Raw genomic sequence first — 14479 nt, 5'->3', positions numbered from 1 at the left:
CAAGATAGATCACAAAAAACGTAGTTCATCAATTATGTAATTTTTACATAATTAAAAATTTACAAGAAAAAGAGACAAATGATATTAAAAAGATATTTACAAAATCGAAATATACAAAAGAACCAAAGAATCGATTTTTAAATTTAAGCTTACGCTTTCTGTGATTTGTGTAGGGAAAAAAAAAACCATAAATCACCCGTTCCCCAAAGTGAAAACAATGCTTTCCTAACGGCGTTTCCGCGAAATCTAAATCAAATTGACGTCAAACCGCGGGAATAAATCCCAAAGTTATTCACTTCGAAGGGCGTTCGAGATCTTCCCGTTCTCGCGGGGGCATAAACGTTGATTTACGAGTGGAAAACATACGACTTTTAGACCAAATCGCGCATTAATCTGCTCGGCGAATAATTAAAACGAACAACCGATTAATCATCGCCGACATGGTTACAGCCGAGCTCGTTCACGCTTGTAAAACCAAAACGAATTGTAATTTACATTCATTGAATCAGAGATAATCGTTTCTCCTGTTTCTCGTCGCACGTGCAGATACAAAGATCACCGTCCGCCTCTTTTTCGATTACACGCAGTTCGACAGACAAAGAGAGAGAGAGAGGATACACACGTTCGTTTATTACAATCGCTAAGGAAGGAAAGGTTGTATTCCCTTTTATTATCATCTCTTTCCTCGTCGAGTTACGAAATCGTCGAGTTTTATCGCGGGAATTGTGTTATAGTTTTGTTTTCGCGATTAGCCATCGATCGACGTTGAAATACGGCGTAAATTTAATTTGAATAGACCGACTGTTCTAAATGATTGTGCTCGTGGTGTTAAGATAAATGGGGATTTGAAGTTGTAAAATATTGGAGATATTCGAGTTCTTTAAATGGATATATTGTGTGAATTTCGATTATATTCCATGCTGTTCGTCATTCCTTTACAATTTAATACGAAGAATTGAATTTAAAATATTTGCTTTCGAATAACGTCACTTCTATCATTTCATATATTAATTTAAATAAGTGGGAAAAATATTTGTTCTTTTTAATTTTAGAAAAATAAATTCATTTATATACTTCGTTAAAATGTTTCGAACGAATGCGTTTCCAGAATAATTAAATATAGATATTTGAAGAGAATTATCTTCCCAAATATAATAATATTATCTTCTTAATCAGTATATCATGTTAAAAAGATTAGTTTCTCATCAAATCAACAAACATTTTAATTGCACGCTATTTTTACAATTATTCTCTCGTTGTACAATTTCTCAATCATGCTTGTAAGGCAAGTCACTTTCAGGGAAACTGTTTAACGTTGTTCATCCAAAAGCGTGCACGATTAGAGCGAAAGCGATGACTAAAACGATTTTTCTCATCGTATTTTCGCACGGTCCATTCTCATACAGGTAGTACTCTAATAGCGTCACGCACCAATAATCGACGAGTCATTCTTTGTCTCGTCGTGAATTACATATAAGTGGTTACCTGGTGAATTGCATATAAGTGAGCCACGCTCGATCCCCCTTCAACCGCGATCCTTCAATCATGGTCGATCGAGGTATATTTCGAACAGGAAAGAAATTGATTCACTCTTTCAGAGAGAACATTCAGGGAGAACATTTTCTTTTTAATCTTGCCTCGAGACATTGTAACAATTGGAGGATTATATTTCAGAAATGATAAATATTTTTCAAATGATAATTTGTATTAATTAAAAATTGTTTAGGATTCGTAAATGTGATTTGTAGAAATTTTTAATAATAAAAAATGCAATTGATGTTCTTGATGGAACATCATTTGTCGTTAAGTGTTTATTTTTGTTATATATAAAAATCAAACAGGAGTTAATCGGATGGCCATAAATTATCATCATTTCTTCTATCAAATATCACATATATTTATTTATATTTTGCAATTACAATGATTCTCTGAAATAAAATTCTCTTCTCGTATTTGTATATAAAGATTCATGTAAAAAAAGTATTATTCAGCGATGATCCAAGATTTTATATAGTTCGATAAACTAGTAAAATTTCGATCGTATAAATAGAGTTCCATGGATAAAAAAGAACAGCTGATCGGCTACAGTGCATTGGGCGGTTATGTAATGGGCGTGTTTTCGTGTGCAATGACTCGATTTCATCTACGAGGAACCGAATATTTGCACACATTCTAATGCGCACGCTTATGCAATCTGTTTTTTGGCAGATTTATTTGTAACTCGTCGACCTGTTAAATGTATCTTTTAGTAAAAGTCAGTGAAAGTAAGCTCTTCTGCTCGTTGAAATTTTCATAACGACGAATCAATCAATATTCTATCAAAGAAATTATTTTAATCGTTTGAAATCAATAAGTCATCATTCAAAATCGTTCTTTCTATTTGTATTTACTGAAATTTTCAATGATAAAAAATATAAGTTACATAAAGTAAAATGTTCTGTAATCTAAGGGTACTGAATAAAAAGTACAAAAAATTATTTTTTTATATTTCTTACAATTTTTATCATAATCGTTGTAGCAAATGTTTCGACAAATATTTTGTATTCTGTTTTCATATACAAAATTTTGGGAAGACGAAAAGACTAACGTAAAACACATATACAGAAAATAGAGAGAAAAGTAAAGGTGCACGTTTCGTCGTGACCCAATCTCGTCTCATTTAGGCTGAGTGGAGTAGACTCATCCAATTTGGACTACTCAGCGAACCTGAATTTCGCTACAAATGTCGAAACTCTGTCGGCGAGCGATGCTTCTACACGTATCGTGGCATAAATCTTGCTTAAGAAGGAAAAAAAATCACTATTAAGTTTCCTTAAACTTCCACTAAAGATATAACCTCGACTTAGTCTTATCAGATAATTACAATTTACATGCTAATTATTTAAAACAATGTTAGTCTATAACCGAGGATTAAATTCATGAAGAAAGTTCTCGCTGTAATAAGATTAAATTTGATGAGCGAACGCGATAAAAGTCGCATATTCGCGCGATTAATTGAGAGAAAAGTTGAATATTGGAAGAAAGCTAACGAGAAAAGAGAAAACGTACGATTACATGTTATTTATATACTTCGATCGACAATTAATGACTATTTTTGGAAGAATTTTTTTAAATATAATCGACGCCAGAGGTTAAGAATCGGACATTATGGTGAACCAGAGAGGACGTTCGAGGTTGTGTCCTCAGGTTGCATAATGCTGTCGTTAAATTTCGACGTAGGTCTCAGCAACGTGCCAGAAACGAAAATATCTCTACGATCAGGGATCCGGACAGATCTATTCGATGGTTTAAAATCAGTGATATCTTGAGTTGGATATAATTTAAAGTGTGTACTATTTGAATATAAATATTGGATATCCTTTATAAAGTAAGCGAGTTAAAATTAAAATATTTATTTTCATATATGAATGTGTATTCTCAATGAAATTCTTCGAACTGAAGTGAGTAGTCACATTTCTATTGTTTGAAACGACACGTATGTATATTCACACCTACATGATCAAAGAAATGATTAATGTTGATCTTTATTGGATCGAATCAATTGTGCTTTTTTTACTATTTTTGATGCTATTTATTTGAATAGTAATTCTAATTGATTATTCTTACAAAATATAATCGATATTACGCGAATTATTTCATAGGAATATAAGCATGAAAATATGAATAATATATATCAAAGAATAAATTTATGAATATTAAATATATATCAATGAACGTTAAATACTCGTGTATCAATATTATATTGATTATAAAAGAAAATTTGTAAATATTCATTAATATCTATAGTCAGCAATATAATCGTATAGATAAATGATCTCCAACTAAACATAGATCGATGCGTTAACATTACGTGAAATTCTCACACGTAATGCTTCCTCGTTACAGTGATAGCGAGAGAAAATGTACAAAGAAAAAGAAAGTTTGAAGATTAGGTTAGATACTTAAAGTAAATAGAACGAAATATAATGGCTTTCACTGATTTCTAGAAATTTTTGTCTTTTTTTTTTTTTTCTGTAATTTTAATACAGAGTAAATTAAATCTTATTATTTTACTAATCAGGAAGACATGGTTGGCTGATATGAATAGTTCCTGGAATGTTTAAATTAAGGATACAATTTTAATTCTGAATGTAATTTTCGTTTGATTACGTTACTCGTTTATTGCATAAGAATATTTATTTCAAATTAGTGTATAATATCGGATTATTTTATCGAATTATACTTTCATAAAGTGAAATTTTTGTGACTTAAAAAAATTGTACGAATTTCCCAATTTACTTTATAACTTTACTTATATAAATTTACTTTATCAAACATATTTTTTATAAAATTTTTACACGAAATTTACAATATGTATTATATGTATATTATATATCACTGGAAACAGAATTTTATTCTCGTTCACTTTCCTAACTCTTCAAAATTAATTAACTTATTACCTTGCACGTGAACTTTATCTCGACCGTATCTCGACAATTAAGGGACACAATGCAGGCAAGAAACCTAACCTCCAAACCCGTATTAACTTATTTAACCAATATCAAAGCCGACGATCTTAATTGACAAACGTAAAAAGAAAAAGTAATCTTTCCCTTTGGGTCTCACATTAACCGATTGTAACGATTGTAACGATTGGGTGAGCAAAAAGTTAGACTAGCCGAAAATTTCTTTCGCACGAAGGAGATTGCGTATCCCCTGAAGTGTGACGGTATGGCCGGTCGATAAAAGTGCAATAAAGTGCATGCGCAGTCGCGTCGTCGCAGAAGATTCAAAGCTTTGGCTCGAGAAGCTACGGTTGCTATATGGTTCGTAAGCATGTAATAGAATTAACCGCGAAACAGCCTCGATTAGTATCTTGGAAGGCCTCCGGTTTGCATCCGGAGGCCGGTTTGACACGGATCTAATAGTTTTAACCGCGAAACCGTATACGCCGTGGGACACGTGTTGCCGACTGCGAAACAACAAATGATGGAACGCGATCAATTATTATACGATTTGAACTCTCATAAAAATAAATTGTGTTTGTACACCGTGATAAGCATCTCATGATTGCGTACACAAAATCGTAATACACTTTGGGAAAGAAAAAAGAACGAAGAGAAGGAAAGTAATATACGAAGTGTATAGGTTATGTTTCTAGGGAAAAAGTGATGCAATTTCTTTTTAAGGTATATTTATGATATTTCAAAAAATATATTTTTACTTATATATAACATGATGCACTTTATTGAATAGTACATATTTTTAAAATTTGATACGATTTTATTGAAATACTTTGTACGCATAATATGTGCAGAATATCAAGACATTTTTCCATGAATTATACGATATACTGTTTCCATTATTTATTTTTCTATTCTTTGTAAGGGATAGAAAGTGAATCGTGTGCTGGCAGATCGAAATATTGTGGATACCTCGAGGTATTTCGCAGCAGAAATGAGCGATTATGTGTTAGAATTATTAGACTTACAATGACATAAAATATAATGAAATTTCTTATAGAGAGGCATGAGATTAAAAGAAAGAATAGAGTATTATTAGTCTGTAGATTAATTTGCTCTTAGTTTGAATTCTTCTAGAGAAATTACGTTTCTTTTTTTAAAAAACCAATTATGGTTACCGATATTTTAAGTAAAGGAAATTCATCAAAATTGATGAAACAAAAAGATATAAGAAATGTACAATATGGATAAAAAGTTTAAGGGCACATATTATTTTGTACCGACTAATTGATGCATAATTGAGGTTGAACAACCTAATTTGGCGAACTGACCTTTTCTGATCTCTAATTATACTATACAAGTTGTAAATTATAATTACAAAGAAGATCATGGAAGTATATTATAATAAAATAAAAAATGAGATAATGACAATAGATTTTTAAATTATAAATACTCATATATTGTATATTATGAATGTTTATTTACTTTAAAATCAATTCTTACCATTAAAAAACTTTATAAAATCTAGAATAAATAAATAATGAAATAATATTATATTTGATGATATAGGATAAAATGCTTGTAATTATAATAAAATTTAATATCTTCATATTATACCAATACATTTAACATTTTACTAATAAAATAAGTATTTAATTATTTTGAAAAACTTGATAATAAATAATTCTCTTTCACTTTCGAAAAATATACGACAAAACTTATTAAAGTGACTCGTTCAAAAATGAATTAAATAATAATAATTAAATAAAAAATTAATTGATAATAAAAACATGAATAACAAAATTTACATAAATGCTTGACCTACCCTGATCTCGTTTTTACGACTTACAGCTGTTTCAATGTTATATCAAGTGTTATCTTACTTTTAGAAAAAGCATCGTTAGAAATTTTCAACGCATGCTACTGCTATATAAGAGAACGGATTAAAATGATTTATTAAGCGTTATGAAAGTGCTCATAAATAGCAAGTACAGTAATACGAGACACGAAGAAGCATTTATTATAAATATTCAAATAAAAGTTGGATATTAGCATGAATGAAAAAGATATTTTTGAAAGTGGAAAAGATGTGGAAAAACGGGAATATTTAATTAATTTTCATCGTATATGAATTATTTTCATCATTTTTACATAAATTTAAAATTGCAAATGCAATATATACATTCTAATTAATTAACTTATTTAGACCATTAACAATTTTTTTCTCTCATGATTAATATTAAACTTGCTCGATGATTTGCTTGATCGATCAAATGTGAAGAAGTCAATAAATATAACAAAATTCTTTATAATATAGAGAGGAAAAATTTTCGAAAGGGAGCTCAATGATATTTTTCTTATATTTTCGAGAAAATAGAATCAAGTATTAAACGAAATTTGAATCAATGATTTATTATAAACGAAACAATTGATATTTAACACCAAAAGTTTCCAAAATAATCAACATATCATTTCAATTACAAAACATTATTCATTTTTATTCACATTTAAAAATTCATTCCAAATTTCAGAATTACCATATTCATAGATTACTAAAACATTGAAATATCACCAATCAAACCATTTCTCAATTCTTCAATCCTTCCAAAATTATCATTAAAATCTCGATATTCCATTTATATCCTTCTGTATACGATTAACTTATTCAAGATTCTCACTATTTTTTCATTCTCCTCGCAATTCTCATGAACTGTGTTCGTCATCATTGAAGTAATCGGTATATGACGTTAATGACTGGGATCGAACGAAGTTGATAATGTCAGAGACAGCAAGGCCGCGGATGTCAGGTGGTGTTAATGGTAGAGACATTCTCCTTAAGCAAGCGGCCTGTTTTCATCCTACGCTCAACGAGCACTCAATGTTGCAAGCCCAGTGTAATCTTCACGTGAAATATGCCACACTGTCTTGGGCCTATATGCGCGTGCTTTCAGGTAATTCACCTGAGAGGTGACGATAAGTAGCTTATAACTTTCTATAGATGTTGAACGACTTTTAGGGGCCAGTTCCATCGACGTTGTCTTAACCGGTTACTTCCGTTCGAAATATAATTGCATGGACAACGTAAGTATGTCTTTAATCAGATAATTGATGGGTGGATTAAGCATTTTTAAATGTATTTTTAAGTTGTATGGATCGTACAAGAGCGGAGGAAATTTTAAATTGCAAAAATAGATTTTTGAAGAATTATTAAAGAAATTTATTATTTCAAGTGTATATTTTAATATGAAATCGTATGAATAACTTTTTTTGAAATGAGTATTTTATTGAAATGTAAGAAAGTATTATTTTAAATAATAATAATGGGCAGTTTGGATAAACAATTTTTAATTTTAACATTATTATGATAAAGTGAATTACTCATTGGTTCAATAAAATTTTTTTTATGATCCTCGCTATATTAAGAATTTAATACAGTAGTTAATTTTTTTGATTAAATATTTTACAGTAACTTTCTAACTCGATTGCTATCAAAAACATAATAAATTTTTGCAATATGAAATATCGTGTTGATGTACAATTAATTTACAAAATATCCAATTTTTACATTTTTATAACTATATAAAAGGAAAATTAGATATAAGAGAGTCGTGTATTTCAACAAAGTATGGCTAAGAAAGATTTAATGATTACATTCGTTAGTCACTCTCCTGTAGTATTCAATGAATACTTAATGTCTTTTGATCATAGTTGTTTTTAGTAAAAAAAATTATTAAATGTTCCTTTTAAATCTCCTTAATGAATATAAAGATCTCGATTTCTACTTCTGCTTTCTCCTTCTGATTGAGAAATTTATTAGTAAATTTTTGTTGAAATTTAAGAGAGAAATTCGAACAAAATAATTGATAAATAAATTCATATACGAATTAAGTGATAAATAATATTTTAATATTCCATTTAAATTAAACACTTTATATTTTTTCTTAAAGATATTTAAAAAATTTTTTCTCAACTTATGTTAGTTATAAAAGTTAGTAGTAACGTTAAAGATTAGAATATTTATATTCTTTTTTTTATTCTTAAAAATTGAGAAATATTTTCTTTCAAATTTCGGATTAGTTAATTAAAAATTTAGAAAGCGTGAAATAATGATTGATATTTACCAAAATGTCCTGAAGTGACACCGGCATCAGTGAGCACGTCGACATGACTATTAAAATGTTCCTTCAAGCTTTCCACCAACAAATCTATCTTCCAACCGATTTTTTACCGTAACAATCAAAATTAACAAGAACAATTGCTAATCTCAAAGAACCATCGAACTTAATCTAACATTTAAAACAATTCAATATTTATAAAGTCAATACTGACTACACTATACTCATTGAAAATTCAAATCGCTTAACCACTTAAACAAACTATCTTCAATACACAACGTTGAATCGACAAATATTTTATTCAGAATTGATTTATAAAATTAATATCGCACAATTTTCGACGAATATTTCAACTCAATTTTCACAATTGAAAAATTTCCTTTTAAAAAATTATTCGTGTATATTTTTTTCTATGGACAAATCACGATGAAAGTAATAACGAAGCAATAAGAAAAACGGATTGGAAAACTATCGCCACTATCGTGTGAGCGAGCGTGAAACACGTTTTCGAAGAACGCGAATGCTCGCAACATGTCCAATTCACAGAGACGAAACAGCCGATCTCCTCGCAATCGAAAGACTGGCACGACACTGGTATATCCTGATTCCGCGAAAGACTTCCTCGCCCCTATATTAAATTAAACCACACTTCCAGCCGGTACAGTCATCGACTGTGTATACTAGCACATACTATAATCCAATATTTCGAGGCTAATCTAAGCTTGACGATGCGGCCAATATGCAAAGATGTCGTGGTGCGTATGGAATCGCGGCGATATTGAGAGGAATTTTTCAAATTGTTGCGAAGTTAATGAACGGCCGTGGAATTTCCATGTGCACCACCTGGTCGTGAAATTATCGATTGCGAAGAGTGAAGTTTGGTGAATCTTTTTGTAGGAAATGAAGGAATTTTTCGTGCTTTTTCGTGAAAATTTTTTAAAAAATAAATGTAAATTGATTGAAATTGGTTTCTTTAGAGCATGGAAATAAAACAAAATGTTATATTTTTCAAGAATAAAATCTTAAAATTATCATAAATTGAATAAAATAGGATCTCGTAAGAGTAAGAAACTTTCTCGACTAATTAAAAATCGATGAATTTCCTTGCAAATTAATAAAACAACGTATATAATAAACAACGTACGTTGGTAATAGTTTCAAGTGAAAGGATGGATCTCGTAGCAAATACGAAAAGGGAAAAAAGGAAATAAAAAACTTGAAAAATGACGACGAAATGCGATATCGTTCGAATTAAATGTCGTACACTTGTAAAAAGTCGAGTTTAGTCGCAAAAGTATGCAACGACGTAGTTAAATATACGTTTCATTCTCGTGGAATCATGGGAATTACGACCAGTCGGAGAAAAAAAAAAAGAAAAACAATTCGATCCGCAACATTGTTGCAACCACTTAATTTTACGTTGCGAATCATTAACTACGAGTAACTAGTCTGAGTTAGGATCGACTGTGCCGCTTTATGCTCAGGAAACCTTATGGTTTAAGTATCGCGTGCTAATGAACGAAAAATAAAACAAGTCGATTCCCTTTGAGGTTCCACAACCGGTTTCGCATATAGAAAAATATCTCTTAAACTCTCTTTTTTATCGAAGTTGCGATCTTCGACGAAGATGGCGTTCGAGTATCATATTAGTTATTAACAATATTACCTCGAGATCACCCGTAGATAAGAGAAAAAGATGGCGGAGAAGAAATTTTTTTAAATAATTATTAAATTTGAATATCCACAAAATTGAATAAAATTAAAAGAAAGATAAGAAAAATAAGATTTAGAATCATTATAGTTTAATGTTTCTTTCTTAACACTTATAATGATTTTTTTATATATACAATTTATATTATTGATACAATTTATTCGATACAAGACAATTTATAAAATACAAAAGTTTATATTGTACGTATTAATCGAAAAATTAAATTTCATTGAACAATGAATTTTTTTCTTTCGATGATATCATCTTGTTTATGTCTCTGCAAGCTAACATATTATTTCTATTTGAAATTGGATACGAACACATATTGGTAGTTAATCCAAATACACTTTACATAAAATCGTTTTAATCGTATAAACTGTTCAAACACGATATGTTCATTTCTTTATTCTTATGAACAGTGTATGATATATCTTTCTTTGATTTAAAAGAAGAACGAAAGCATTACTTAATGATCACTGAGTGCTACGTAAACATTTGTAATTTATTCTTTTTTGCCCATAATGGAATATAAACTTTACACAGGATAAAAGAAGAATTAAAAGGAGAATAATTCGTTCTTTAATAAATTTGCTATAATGGTTGAAACGAAGGAAAAAGATAAAAAAGTTGTTTTAATTTCTTGATAAGTAAGAATTATTTGAAAATATTTTTAAAGTTAGAAAGAAACACTAAATTATGATTCTAAATTTTTAGAAATCGTAATGCGATAATTTTTGCAAATAATTTTAAATTTTTAATTGCAACAAGAAAATAATTTACATTGTAAACAACACTCTTAGAATCACTAATTGTTGCAAATAAGAAATCCACTATTTTATGTCAATCATATATTTCGTATATTTAAATAATAAATTGTTTAAAATAATTGCTATTTTTAGGGATATTTTTTTTCGCACAAAGTACCTGACCATGGACAACCATCAATTTATTGATCCATCTACCTACTCTTATTGTGCGACTTGCGTTAAATGCCCAGCTCTTTCGACCAAGAGAAACCTTTCAGCCTCACGCACAGCTCTATAAATAGAAATTCACCTCATTGCATTTCGCTACTCTCTGAATAAATAAATCCACCATTCACCATTCATAATATATGCAAACAAATGAAAAAAAGCATCGATAAACTATATCGAAAATTCATATTAGATACATCGATCCAACGCGTACGAACTCGCACGAATTATATTCACGAGAGTAGTTGAAGGTGATATCGATGCCCATTTACAAACAAATAAATAGGAAACACTCATAAACCATATTGAAATCACCTAGCCAATAACAATAAAACCAATAACACTATCGTATCGACTTAACGTGTCGTGTATAAAAGTATACAAATCTTCACAATTGTACGGCGAAAAGATATAGATTGTTTCCATCGCGGTTTCAGATCTATTCTACTAGCGAAAAAACGTGCAAAAGAAAGATAAACTGTACCGAAGAGACCGAATATAACGCGAATAGTTTCCGAACTTACACGAACGTACACGAATATCCAGCGAAAAGAGAGGGCAGTGTCGATCTTTCCACGAGACGCGAGGACCCGCGTGTTTCGGGACAGATGGTCGGCCAGCCACTGATCGCGAGTGCGTGTCGCGTGTGCAAGCATTCTGAGGTGTTCACGCGTGTTCGTGCATATGCGTGGCCCGCTCCTCGAATATCGCGCTCATCCGGCGGTCTCGTCTCGCGCCATAGCGTTTGGTCCCCGCGCATTATAATTTCTGACCGAGTCGCGTCGTTGGAATGCTATTGTTTCGCGGCTTCCGATTTTCTGCCCGCGATCTCGCCACCCTCGTCTCGCATTAGCGACTACGATTAATGTTTGTCGAGATTTTTTAATTTTTCGATTCTTTCGTCAAATAATTGGCAATATTTTGTTTGTCGAAGAGGGCGTGTAATTATACGAATGGCTAATATAGATGATTGTGTCTGTAACAGTAGGTAGGATATATATATGTATAATCTTAAAAATGATTATACTTTTTTTCTTGTTTGTAATTTTATTTGTTTTCCAATCGATGCAAGTTTATTATTGTTTGTATGAAAATCTCTATGAAATTATGTGAATTCCTTTCCAATTTAACGTCTTCCTGCAATGAATAAAATTGTTATCGAAAACTTTTATTCCTTAAGTAGAAATTTACTTTTACTTCTTTTCGCTAAAAACATTATTTCATCGAGGAAAGTAAATGTATTTCTTTTTTTATTTGCTTCCAAATATATTTTAATAAATATTATTGGGAAGTCCAGATAAATGCGTTATGATGTTTTAACAGAATGTTATTGGTTATACCACAGTAGGAAGTTCAGTCTGGAGCTATTATAAAGTACCAGCTAGCTACCTCTTTCCCACTTAAACAATTTAATGAGTGATACTCTAGCTCAATTTAACCGACAACCAGATTAAATTGCTTTAATAAACATTTTTCTCTCTCTCTCTCTCTTTTTTTCGTAATATTAGATATATAGATTCTTATTGTTAATTTTTATTAACAATAAGAATCAAATTGCACAAAATCAAATTGCGACAGAATTTCTTCTCGATACGGGTTAAGTACATACTTTTTTTGCTTTATCTATTCGAACAAGCTACATAGTTTCAATTCCGCACTTCATCCCGCTGAATAAAAATAAAACGAGGAAAAATATGCAAAGAGATATAAATTTGACTTTTAAATTACAATATCGAGATAAGATACTATAAATATATATATTTTTTTTTATTTTTTACAACAGAGTTTATATGTTGTATACCTATAGCTTCATATGTTGTGTGAAAGAATGATGAGAAAAATATGAAAAATATTAAGTTATTGCATAAAATCATTCATAGAATCAAAGTAGTGCGAAACCTCAAACGATATTTATCACATCAATTTTATTATTTTATTAAAAAAACAAATTAAGAATCGAAACGAAGAGAAATTGAACGAATCAACTTCAAACTTTGTAGAATTCAATTTCAAACTTTGTTGATGGAGAAAGGCTGGTATAAGGAAATACATAATAAATCGTTGAAGATTTCATTAAAAATTCAATATCATCACACACAACGATCTAATAATTAAAAGATTTTTAAATCTTTCACAACATTTACCACATATTAATATTTGTCGATATCGTCAAGAGCAAATATTCTCCCAAGGATTTCACCGAAAGATTCTTCCATCCACGAGAGTACCATTTTTTTGTCCATTTCGACCTTTATCTTTATTTATCCAGTTATATTTACTCCTGTACATGACGGATATTCACGGGTTCGTTCTTTAAATATTAAAAAAAAAAAAAAAAAGGGAAATAAAAAAGAGGAAATATCTCTTAAGAGCAGCCACCTTGAAATTATTCCGCTCACATTTTTCCTCCTTCGACCGCTCTCCTAAGCTTGTTCGTCGTCGTTCAACGTCCCGAACACGGATCACGAAACAGGACCGTGTATTTTGCATGGAAATGCGGACACAGAGCTGTCATGTCGATTTAAATAGGGAAGGAAATAAATGTCCAAAACGTAGAGAGCACTGTCTGAGAGCAGTATCTTTGTTCACGACCAAGTCCGGAAGACCGCCGTTCAAGAACGCCTGCACACCAATGCCTCCAACTGCCTTATTATAGCGTTTGATGGCTACACGAACAGATGAGGCTTTGCCAATACGATGTTTCCATAAAATATAAATAGTTTTAGCGATCACGAGTCACCAAAATTGTTAATCTTTTACAATGCCGATTGCGATTTCAAGGTTTACCTCTTATAATATAAATTAAGTTTAAGTTTCGTTAATAATTCCATTGTGCATCGATATTCTGTAATGTAAGGTTTGACAAAGAATATTCTTTTGAACGAAGAAATATTTTTTTAAAAAATTTGAAAAAGTGGCACGAATGATGCGAAAATTGAAACGAAATTGTATATAATCTTTTTAAACTTGTCAGGAGTTCAGTAAACGAGAAAGTATCCTTTAATTTTCGTGGCTCGATTGCTACTTGAGAAGTTAGTTTCTTTTTTAACGGTGAACTACTTGTAAGAAGATCAACTTGCATTCGTTCGAAATCCCTTTTGTGTGTCTATCAAATATTTTGCGTTTATCACAATTATTATTATATAATTAATATATTCGTAAAATGATACGTAATTTTATTATTTTATTTTTATTCTAGTTTATACGAGATGCAATTTCTATAATTATCATTTGATA

General features: G+C 30.5%; 1 protein-coding gene and 2 long non-coding RNA genes across 6 annotated transcripts in view; 1 reads left to right on the top strand and 2 right to left on the bottom strand.

Moving 5' to 3' along the window:
• The window catches only part of LOC107992577 (probable serine/threonine-protein kinase dyrk2), a 203119-nt gene that overhangs the window by 92523 nt on the left and 96117 nt on the right, over nucleotides 1-14479 (bottom strand).
• Nucleotides 1-14479, top strand: part of LOC107994650 (uncharacterized) — a 41735-nt gene that overhangs the window by 4771 nt on the left and 22485 nt on the right. For 2 of the 4 annotated variants that reach the window (XR_009830066.1, XR_009830065.1), the window contains exon 1: nucleotides 1879-3367. The exons of the other annotated variants lie outside the window; for them this stretch is intronic. This is a non-coding gene — a long non-coding RNA (uncharacterized LOC107994650). Of the gene's footprint in view, nucleotides 1-1878; nucleotides 3368-14479 lie in introns of those variants that run through there. 4 annotated transcript variants of the gene reach the window in all.
• LOC107994646 (uncharacterized) lies at nucleotides 6839-11905 on the bottom strand. Its single transcript, XR_009830070.1, has 2 exons — nucleotides 8564-11905; nucleotides 6839-7533 (listed from the first exon to the last, which is right to left on the bottom strand). It is a non-coding gene; the product is annotated as an uncharacterized LOC107994646 (long non-coding RNA).

Source organism: Apis cerana, linkage group LG6 (genome assembly GCF_029169275.1).
Source record: "Apis cerana isolate GH-2021 linkage group LG6, AcerK_1.0, whole genome shotgun sequence".
In the NCBI taxonomy this organism is placed as follows: domain Eukaryota; kingdom Metazoa; phylum Arthropoda; class Insecta; order Hymenoptera; family Apidae; genus Apis; species Apis cerana.
The sequence above is the reverse complement of the archived record's forward strand: the minus strand, read 5'-3'. Positions and strand labels throughout refer to the sequence as shown.